General features: G+C 46.1%; 1 protein-coding gene and 1 long non-coding RNA gene across 4 annotated transcripts in view; both read right to left on the bottom strand.

The window, feature by feature from the left end:
* Positions 1 to 407: 407 nt before the first annotated feature.
* Positions 408 to 3,496, bottom strand: LOC144040751 (uncharacterized). The gene is made up of 2 exons (XR_013289829.1): positions 2,930 to 3,496; positions 408 to 2,001 (listed from the first exon to the last, which is right to left on the bottom strand). It is a non-coding gene; the product is annotated as an uncharacterized LOC144040751 (long non-coding RNA).
* A 4,600-nt stretch (positions 3,497 to 8,096) lies between these two features.
* The window catches only part of LOC144040461 (N-lysine methyltransferase KMT5A-A-like), an 11,238-nt gene continuing 9,061 nt past the window's right edge, over positions 8,097 to 10,273 (bottom strand). For all 3 annotated transcript variants that reach the window (XM_077554653.1, XM_077554656.1, XM_077554655.1), the window contains one exon: positions 8,097 to 8,918. The gene's annotated coding sequence lies outside the window, so the exon portion shown is untranslated. The remainder of the gene's footprint in view (positions 8,919 to 10,273) is intronic.

Genomic DNA, 10,273 nt, shown 5'->3' with positions numbered 1-10,273 from the left:
ACACAGTACAGGACGAGACATAGTCCTGGATGTCCTTGCGTAGCCCGGGCCACCAAAATCTCTGCGCTATCAAGGACAGCGTGCGACCCACCCCAGGGTGACATGCTACCTTCGATGCATGCCCCCACTGTAGCACCTCTTGCCGAAGGTGGGTGGGCACGAACAACTTGTCTCCAGGGCACGCGACCAGGGTCTGCGTGTCGTCCGCTGCATCCGCCACCTTCCGCTCCACTTCCCACTGGAGGGCTCCCAATACTCTGTTCTCCGGGACAATAGTTTCGGTTGGAGACCCCTCGGCGGCTGGACTGTGTATGCGGGACAAGGCGTCCGGCTTGGTGTTCCGGGCTCCTGGTCGGTAGGTGTCAGGTTCAGATGTAGACATTTATCAAATAAAGAGAGAAGAAGCATCTGGTTCCAAATTTATTACTCATGAGGACTCATGAGGAAGAGAAAACTGCAGCCTTAGTTTGATCGGTACAGAGTCTCTCTTGGTTCATCATTCAAACAGTCCCCTTATATGTACTAATCGGGGCATCTGATTACATGACAGAAAGAGAAAAACAACTCCTATCTCACTTCACACTCTCTAAGTGCGGCATGCAAGTCCAGGGGCCCTGGCGTTGACGTGCGTCTCGTCTTCTTATCAGTTGTCCTCACTCTGCAGCTGAGTCGTCCTCCTGCAACTTCACCCAATACAATAACACTCCTTTGCAATACATAGCAATCCTAAACAGAAATTACTACACTATTACGTTGACTTGTGTTTCCCAAGAGGCAATTCACTTCAACACGGCAAATGTATAATAATCCTCCAAAATAATTCCTACATTTCCCTCCTGTTTATTCTACATTTGCCTCCAAAAATTTTGTCATCAAAAGAACTTTGATTTAAAGGTTTTATTTAGTTGAATCATTTACTGGATGACAAACTTAAATATTCCATCATGTCCCCTTTCTCTGTTTTAAGTTTTAAGGTGTGTAAAATAGGACGGCAGGAGAAATTATCTCATCATTGGTTTGGTCATTAGTGTCCCCTCCATCACCACAATTTGCAGAAATAAGCAAAGGGTACATCTCTTGTAATTTAGAATTTGTGGGAGCGACGACGGTTGAGACAAGTCGGACGAGTAATGCGCGAATGCAGGGAATACAACAACATCCACACAGCACAAGAATTGAGGTGAACAGAGTCATAGAAATCATGACAGAAAATACCAAACTTTTTATATTTGCCAAACGTTTTTTTTCCCCACCACTCGTCCCATACTGAGGTGGACACACCTGAGTGTTCTTTCATCTTTCGATTCAGGGTGCGCAGGCCTTCAATGGCTCTCGTGAAGGACCCATCCGGAGATGTGTTGTTTGGTATAAATGTACAACACTGGTCCCCAAACATAGCGCAAACGCCACCTTTCTCTGCCAGTAGCATGTCGACCGCAATGCGGTTCTGGAACGCCATGAGTGATGTTGCAGCCAATTGTTCTCTGACAGCTATAAATCCTTCTTCAGTATAATTCCCCAATTTTTGTACATTGTAATGGATGCAGTTGATTCGGTCTACATTTTTATTGGGTGTTACCCATATGAAAATCCTCTATTCTTGTTTATCAGTGCGTGATTTGGTGAATGAATAGCCTTCACGGTCACAAAGACCACACAACATAGCACCGCAAATCTTATCCACGCAATAGCCATGTCGACCGAGAACCCCTAATTAGGTTAGGCGTCTTGGAAAACTTCACTGACCGCAGGTATTTTCAGATTCTATATATCTGCTCCCACCTTTGAATCAGACTTTCGCTCACCCTCCCTGTTGGGTTTGTCGGTTGAGATGACCTTTTTACAATGCGTAAGATGTATCCAAGTGCTCCTTGCTTCAATCTTTATGGCCGTCGGCGTGGTCAGCAGCACTTGATGATGGCCTTCCCACTTTGGAGAATTCCAGTGCTTCTTTTTGAGGCTTCGGATCAGTACCCAGTCTCCTGGAGCTACTAGTTCTTCCTGTTGGAGAGAAGCACAATCGCCTTCTGGTAGTTTCAATTCATCTCTTTTCTCTAATGTTTTTCGCATGTAATCGGCCAAACTGGCTTCGTTGCCACTGTTAATGATAATAAATAATAATGATAATAAAAAAATTGAGAATAAATTAAAGCCATATGTCGTATACATTCTGTGTATCCGTCCTACCATTCCCCCTGTTGACACATGGGTCACACCATGTGTCAATATAGCGGCCTACTTATAAAGATTTTTATTTAATAAAACAAAAAAAACAAAAAAACTTGCAAGTTAAATATTTTTTGTGTATTAAGCTGGCCAGCGAATTCATATTTCGTGATCCACAAATTTAAATGTTTTGTTTTAGAAGGACATTGGTTTTCTACAAACTTGCAGTCCTTACATGTTAACTGTTGTTTCGGGTCTTTCTTGTTGGCTTTTTTGCTATTTGTTTTCTCCATGTTGGAGTCAGCGATTCTCTTAAGGAGATTAAACTGACTTTAAATCCCCGAACAAACAATAATGAGGTAGCGAACCTCCACTCACACCAAGGTAGCGAACCTCCACTCACACCCCCTCTTTATTTACGCGCATAGGACACCGTCGCCCTCTTCCAGTGTTATAGACTCTTCTCTGTCTCTTTACGCAACATTGACTAGTATTCTTACGGTTTTGATTCCTCTGTCTTTTCCCCTCCCTCAGTTTTATAGACTCCTCTGTCTTTTCCCCTCCCTCAGTTTTATAGACTCCTCTGTCTTTTCCCCTCCCCTCTGTTTTCTAGACTCCTCTGTCTTTTTTAGTTTTAAGTACGTACAGGACACCGTCGCCCTTTTCTCCACGGAGTTTAAACGCGCGTAGGACACCGTCGCCCTTAACTTTAAACAGACACTCATTTACCAAAAATCCGCCAATGAAAATATAAGTGTCCTACCAGTGTTGCCTTCTCTCTTCCTGGATTGCTTCAACTTTCAGTCCCCAGAAACAGGGCCGAGGTCCAGTCCCCTAAAAAGGGACAGCTGCCGTGGCCACGGTCTTTTTTGGTCGTCGGCTCTGCCTCTGGGCACCTCCGGTATGTTGCAATCCGGCTACGAAGGACCAATTTAAATGTCAGGTTCAGATGTAGACATTTATCAAATAAAGAGAGAAGAAGCATCTGGTTCCAAATTTATTACTCATGAGGACTCATGAGGAAGAGAAAACTGCAGCCTTAGTTTGATCGGTACAGAGTCTCTCTTGGTTCATCATTCAAACAGTCCCCTTATATGTACTAATCGGGGCATCTGATTACATGACAGAAAGAGAAAAACAACTCCTATCTCACTTCACACTCTCTAAGTGCGGCATGCAAGTCCAGGGGCCCTGGCGTTGACGTGCGTCTCGTCTTCTTATCAGTTGTCCTCACTCTGCAGCTGAGTCGTCCTCCTGCAACTTCACCCAATACAATAACACTCCTTTGCAATACATAGCAATCCTAAACAGAAATTACTACACTATTACGTTGACTTGTGTTTCCCAAGAGGCAATTCACTTCAACACGGCAAATGTATAATAATCCTCCAAAATAATTCCTACAGTAGGTGATGGTGTAGTTGAATCTGGTTAGGAACAGGGCCCAGCGTGCCTGGCGGGGATTTAACCTTCAGGCAGACCGGAGGTACGCCAAGTTCTTGTGGTCCGTAAATATCTGGAAAGGTCCCGCCGCGCCCTCCAGCCAGTGCCGCCACTCCTGCAACGCAAGGATAATGGCCAGCAGCTCACGGTTGCCCACGTCGTAGTTGCGCTCAGCCTGGTTGAGCCGGCGCGAGAAGAAGGCGCAGGGGTGCAGCCTCTGGTCCCCCGGGGACCGTTGGGACAACACTGTCCCCACTCCTGTCTCTGAAGCATCGACCTCGACGATGAAGGGAAGAGCCTCGTCAGGGTGTGTCAAAACCGGGGAACCGCATTTAAGCTGTAGTTGCGGATGAATCGACGGTAGAAATTCGCGAACCCAAGGAACCTCTGTAGGTGTTTTCAGGATGTGGGAGTGGGCCACTCGACCACGGCCTGGATCTTGGCTGGGTCGGCTCTCAATCGACCCCTCTCCACAATGTAGCCGAGGAACTGGACCGAACTGGCGTGAAACTCACATTTTTTGGCTTTTACATACAGCCGGTTTTCCAGCAGTCGTTCCAGGACCAGCCGAACGTGTTGCCGATGTTCAGTTTGATTGATTAATGAATCCCTGGAATACGGCGGGAGCGTTTCAGAGGCCAAACGGCATCACCAAGTACTCGAAGTGCCCAATGGGTCTTTTAAACGCCGTTTTCCACTCATCGCCCTCCCTTATCCTGACCAGATGGTAGGCGCTACAAAGGTCTAATTTGGTGAACACAGTAGCTGAATGTAAGGGAGCGAATGCTGAGTCCATTAGCAGCAACGGATACTTGTTTTTGATGGTTATGTCATTCAGACCACAGAAATCGATGCAGGGGCGTAGGGTTTTGTCTTTCTTTTCAACAAAAAAGAATCCCGCCCCTAGCGGCGACTTGGAAGGCCGAATCAGCCCGGCCGCCAGTGACGTTGTGATGTAGTACTTGAGGGCTTGAAGTTCCGGCTTGGCAATTTGGTAAAGGCGTGTACTAGGCAGCGGTGCCCCATGAACCAGTTCAATCGCGCAGTCGTACGGTCGATGTGGGGGGAGAGACATGGCCCGGTCTCTACTAAAAACCTCCCGCAAGTCGTGGTATTCTGCTGGCACATCATCCAGGTTGATCAACTCTATGGTTTATTCGGCTGGGCCACTGTGGTCATTCACCGCTGACTGCAGGCAATGCGAGTGACAAAACAGACTCCATCTCTCCAACTTGGGCATGCCTCAGTTAATGTCGGGGTTATGCCTGGCCAGCCAAGTGAGACCCAGGACCACAGGGGCCGACCGGGACGGCATAATGAAGAATCGTCTGGTTTTCAACGTGGTTTCCCGATAGACGCATTTGTAGACTCTCCGTTTGGTGTGTTATCACACCCAAGAGGCGCCCGTCAAGGTCGTACATCTCCTTGGCTCTCTCGAGTTTAACCACCGGGCATTTCAGGATGTTAACCATCTTCGGGTCAATAATGCATTCGTCCGCCCCCGAATCCACCAGAGCCGTCATCCTCGCGTTCACCCCACCCCATGTCATTTATCCAGACACTTGTAGTCTCCTTGGGTTGCGTTGGGATGGGATGGTTGGGGCTGGAACAGGTGCGACGTGCCTGTGTCTCTCAGGCCGTCTCCCACACTTGGCCGCTAGGTGTCTCCACCGGTTCGTGTGCTCCGTCGCCGAGAGCCGCCCTCCTCCCAGCCGCATAGGCTCAGCGCCATCTCTGGCAGGAGAGCGTCGCCACGAAGCGTCGGAAGGCGGGGCGTCCAGGAAGCGCCCCGCGGACGTGACCGACCCCGGCTGAGCAGCCGTTTCCGTTGCCTCCGGTCGTCGCTCCTCCTCCCGTTCCCGGTGTCGCTCCCGGTTATCCAACCGGATGGCCAAGCCGATGAGTTCCTCCAGAGTGGACGTCTCGTCCCGTGCCGCCAGCTCGTCCTTGATCCGCGGGTTTAGTCTCCGCCGGAAAATTCCGCACAGCGCCGCTTCGTCGTAACCACTTTCAGCGGCCAACACCCGGAAGGAGATGGAGTATTCCGCCACGGATAAGTCGGCTAGCTGAAAGTCCAGTAAGCGGCTGCCCGCTTCCTTCCCTCTTACTGGGTGGTCGAAGACGTTTCGGAATTCTGTCAGGAAAGCCCGAACTGAGGCTCGGAGCTCCGGGTTGGCTTTACTAACTGCCCTCGCCCATAATGCTGCCTGGCCGGAAAGCAAGCTCATCATAAAGGCGACTCTGGCGCCGTCGTCCGGGAAGGTGTGCGGCTGTTGGTCGAGAACCAGGCTACACTGATGAATGAACTGGTCACACCCACCAATTTCGCCAGCGTAGCAGGGAGGATGGGGGATATTGGGTTCCCGGAGGACAAGATTGCCTGCTGATCGGGATGCGGGGAAGACAGGAGACGCTCTGGCTGGTCGTGAGTCTTCCGCGACCGTGGAGTCCGGTCTCCGCTCTATCTTCCGGGTGAGTGATCCAATCTGAGCAGTTAGCGCCGACACCGCCACTTCCAGCTCACGGAAGTACTGCTCGTGCTGGTCGAGTAAGTGTCCATGGCTGGCCACGGCCTGGCGCAGGCTGTCGGGTTCTGCGGGGTCCATTCTTGGTCGGGTGATTCTGTCACGGCTTGAGAAGGGATATATAGGAAGGGATTTAATATTTTCATTGGATACTACTAGATAATCTTAACACAATGAAGTAGTCAGCATATAGCTTATTTAACAGTATCAATTTATTGTTCGCTCAAAATAACTCAAAAATAGAGCCATTAATTGCTAAATCCCTGGTAACAAAAGCGACTACACCCAAAAACGAAAATGCCCAAATTGAGCACAGTTTGTCATTTTTCATCCAGCGTCATGTCACTTATTAGAGTTACAAGGTCTCAGTGTCACGGCTTGAGAAGGGAGGACCCAGATGCAGTGAGGAAGGCGAGCCACGGCAGGGATGCGGATAACTTAGATTTAATGTACCAACAAACGAAAACACAAAAACACGCACACAGGCGGACAAAAGTAAACACAAACTCACGCGCACAGGCGGATAACAAACAAACTCAAAATCACGCACAGTGGCGGCAAAAAGGTCAGTCATGGGCAGCAGGAGAAACTCTTGTAGGAACGAGTACAGTCGGGTCAGGAGAGCGGCGTCTCGGAGTAATCACCCGACACTCCTTGCTGTGTCCATCAGGCTTTTATTCTGGTCTGATGGCATGATGGGCAGCAGGTGTGTATGGTGGGCTCCGCCCACCAGCTGACCCAAATCATGACACTCAGGTAATTGGTATTGCCATACTGGTCATTGAAAGTTAAACTCTTTTAACTATTGTGCTAGAGTTCACTGCATAATTACCATAATTGTAGATATTGTAATCTTTGTCTGTGCATTATCCTCAGGTTTGTTTTCTGGTTGTGAACAATATTGGCAGAGCTAAAGTAGAGCATTGAGTGTAGAAACTAGAATGTTTTTCGGAACAAAAACACCTTTAATTTAATTACTTGGTTCATTTTCTTTTAACAAGTAGCATACAAAATAACACTTGACGTGAACAGTTTAAACAGAATTATGTATGAATGTTAACAGCAAACGACCCATTTCTGTGACAATATTATATATATTAAAAAAAAAAAAGCCCTACAGCTCTCTTATATTTTCTCTCTCTCCAGTTTACCCTTTTCTTTGCCTTCCCTGCCCAGGCCCCTCCTCCTTCACTATCCCCCTAGGGTGTCCTGAGACCCTTCATGACTGTCGCCATGGTAACACCTTAACCATTTGACAGTGGTCCCGGTCACTACATCCCACCCTCCCATGTTCTTCCTGTCCTTTTCTCCCTCCCTTCATTTCTCTTCAGAGCATCCCCCTCAGCACCACCAACTAAGCAACCCTCCCCAAACTCCCTCCTGTTCCTCTCAAAACATGGCTTCCGGACAAAAATCACAAAATCACAGTGGCAAGTGGGGCATATGATGATGGGACGACCCCCTGAGGGCTTTTCTCTTTCCCCAAGCACCCCTTAAATGGCAAGAGCAATCATAACGTCCTCACACTTTGAAGTCTGCTCCCAATTCCTCTCTTTTTTTACTTTCCTTCTGTCTGACTACCCGCCTGCCCGACCCCCCACCCCCTCCCCATTTTTTCCCCTCCTCCCTACTCAAATTGGCAGACATGTTGCGCCTGCATTGCCGTGACAGAGGGATGTCGTGCTGGCTATTTCTGAAGCAAATCAGTCAGCATCCAATTAAACATGGGAATATTGATCTCATGCCTCATTTCTGAGGATTAGTCTTCCCTTTGAAACATGACCGGGGCATTCACACACATACACACACACATATACATACAAAATATACACGCTGCGAGACATGTCTGGTGTCAGCTCTCCAGGTGTGATTGTGAGTCGTTACAGCTGATGATGTCAAAGCGAGATTTAAGGCCACCCTTGTTGTTGCTACTGCTGCAAGTTCACACACGCGCACGCAAGCACACACACACACACACACACACACACACACAGGTTTGCCTCTGTGTATTATGAGGACATTTTTTCCAAACCTGTTTAATTGTGTATTACGGGGACACCCCTTTCCGCTAATGCCAGAGAGATGGGACTTGCACCCCAAATTTTTTTTTGGGGTCGTCCAGGGAAATTTCACTTCAAAACTTGAAAAAACTCAACGCACAAAAAAAAGAAAAACCTGAAAAAACAGTAATTATGAGGACATAGATAATGAGCTAAATAAGCCACGCCCATGGCAAAAATGGTAATTATGAGGACCAACTCACATTACAAGGACAAAGTTTACACAACACACAGCAACCATGTCACTGAAGTGACTTGAAAGTTCTGGCATTCTGGCGTTACACAAACTGAAATGACATTGATGTGTAATGACTTACCTGATATAAGGTCGCATTGTTGTGCATAACAATACTGTGAAATGCAAAGTCATACCTGATCCTTGAGCACCATGTTACAACTTTAGGACAGACTGAAACTGGTATGTTAATAAAACAATGCTTCTTATGTGAACAGGTTATCTAGGTCAAGCACATCTTTGTAATGGATAAGTTAGACATGAAACCAGATGCAAAAGAGTCAGTGAACATTGAACATTTTATTCTTTAAAACATGACTACCTCTCATCTTAAAGATGAGCAGTTTTCTAATAGCTCATTACTGGAATACCTTCGGATTTCAGAATTTCTGAAACAGGTTCAATGTAGGAAGTGTCCGAAGTACTGTGAGAATCTGGAACATATTCCTCTGCTGATGAATCCTCACTTGAACTGGATACATCAGCAACCTAATTTTTTAAACAAAAACAATTATTACATACATACAGACATACATATACATATTGTCGCTGTCCTGTGAAAAACACTTCCACCATATTTTCCAGACTATAAAGCGCACCGTGATACAAGCCGTGCCGCCAAGAAGGATCGCTACCGGAGAGCAGCCCGCGACCTAAAAATGGAAACGTGTTTTTCACAGGACAGCAATGATATCCATATATACAGTAGACGCACACATACATGTGCATATATACAGCGGCTCTAAAATTGACACCTGCCGGATGCGGGTTAAAGTTCCTTTTGGCGGGTGGTCATAAATATTTACTAGCTTTACTTCGCTGTTACTTAGTGATGTTACACTCGAAGTAGAAGCTTGAGACAAGTGTCGAGCGCTCGCGGCAGAAGTAGCTCCCGCCATTGATGGGCTAATGTGCTAAAGTTCATTTACCAAAGATAGGTGGTCTTCATCATCAAGCAGTTTTGCATTTTTTTTTTTTTTGCAATCAACGGGATATGTGCCAGATGCTGGAGCAAACTAGAAAAGCATTTAGAACCTTAAGTTTGTGCATATAATGTACTAAAGATTATTATAAATCTAGTCACCACATTTATTCGAAAGATGAGATGAAGCATTTAACAAGAGGGATAGTTAATATGCTTAATCTATGGCATTGCCCCTAAAACGGGTCTTGTGTGATACAGTCCTTCAGTTACAGTAGACGTTTTCTATTTTACTGAGTCAGACAGTCGTTAAGATTGAGACAATTGCTCAACATTTAGCTGCTTGCAACTAAAGACAGCGGTATAAACATGGGTCATAATTTATCCTCTTGACTAAATTATATTCATTCAATGAAAATGCCTGCACTATTAATCCTGGTTGCGTGAAACAAAGATCCATTGCAGATACAAATAACACACAAGATAAAATACCCATCATGCCAGTCCATTCTAGTGCAGCGAAAGGTCCAAAACATAAAGCACATTTATCCAAGCTTGATACAAGTGAATAAACTACCTGATGTTTACACTTCTGTTTAAAAAAAAATAAAAAAATTATAGCGAGTTCACCTCTAAAATCCACCATAAATAAATTAATGGGAAAAAAAGATCACTACAGTGCATAATCTAAATCACCAAACTGCCAACAAATCTTCAATTTGAGATATTTTTAATGTTGACTTGTAGAAATTTTAGTCCCATACAAGCGTATTGTTGGATACAGTATTTTTAACGTCTTGGCAATACACATTGCATAAACAATTGTTGTGATTATATTTGTTAGTTATATAGTTTAGCCCTAGCATCTACTCTACACTCTTCACTCCTAACGTCTTGCTTCTGAAAACTGATTTCAACATCA

Source organism: Vanacampus margaritifer, chromosome 20 (assembly GCF_051991255.1).
Source record: "Vanacampus margaritifer isolate UIUO_Vmar chromosome 20, RoL_Vmar_1.0, whole genome shotgun sequence".
Taxonomy (NCBI): Eukaryota; Metazoa; Chordata; class Actinopteri; order Syngnathiformes; family Syngnathidae; genus Vanacampus; species Vanacampus margaritifer.
This window is presented reverse-complemented; position numbering and strand designations above follow the sequence as displayed.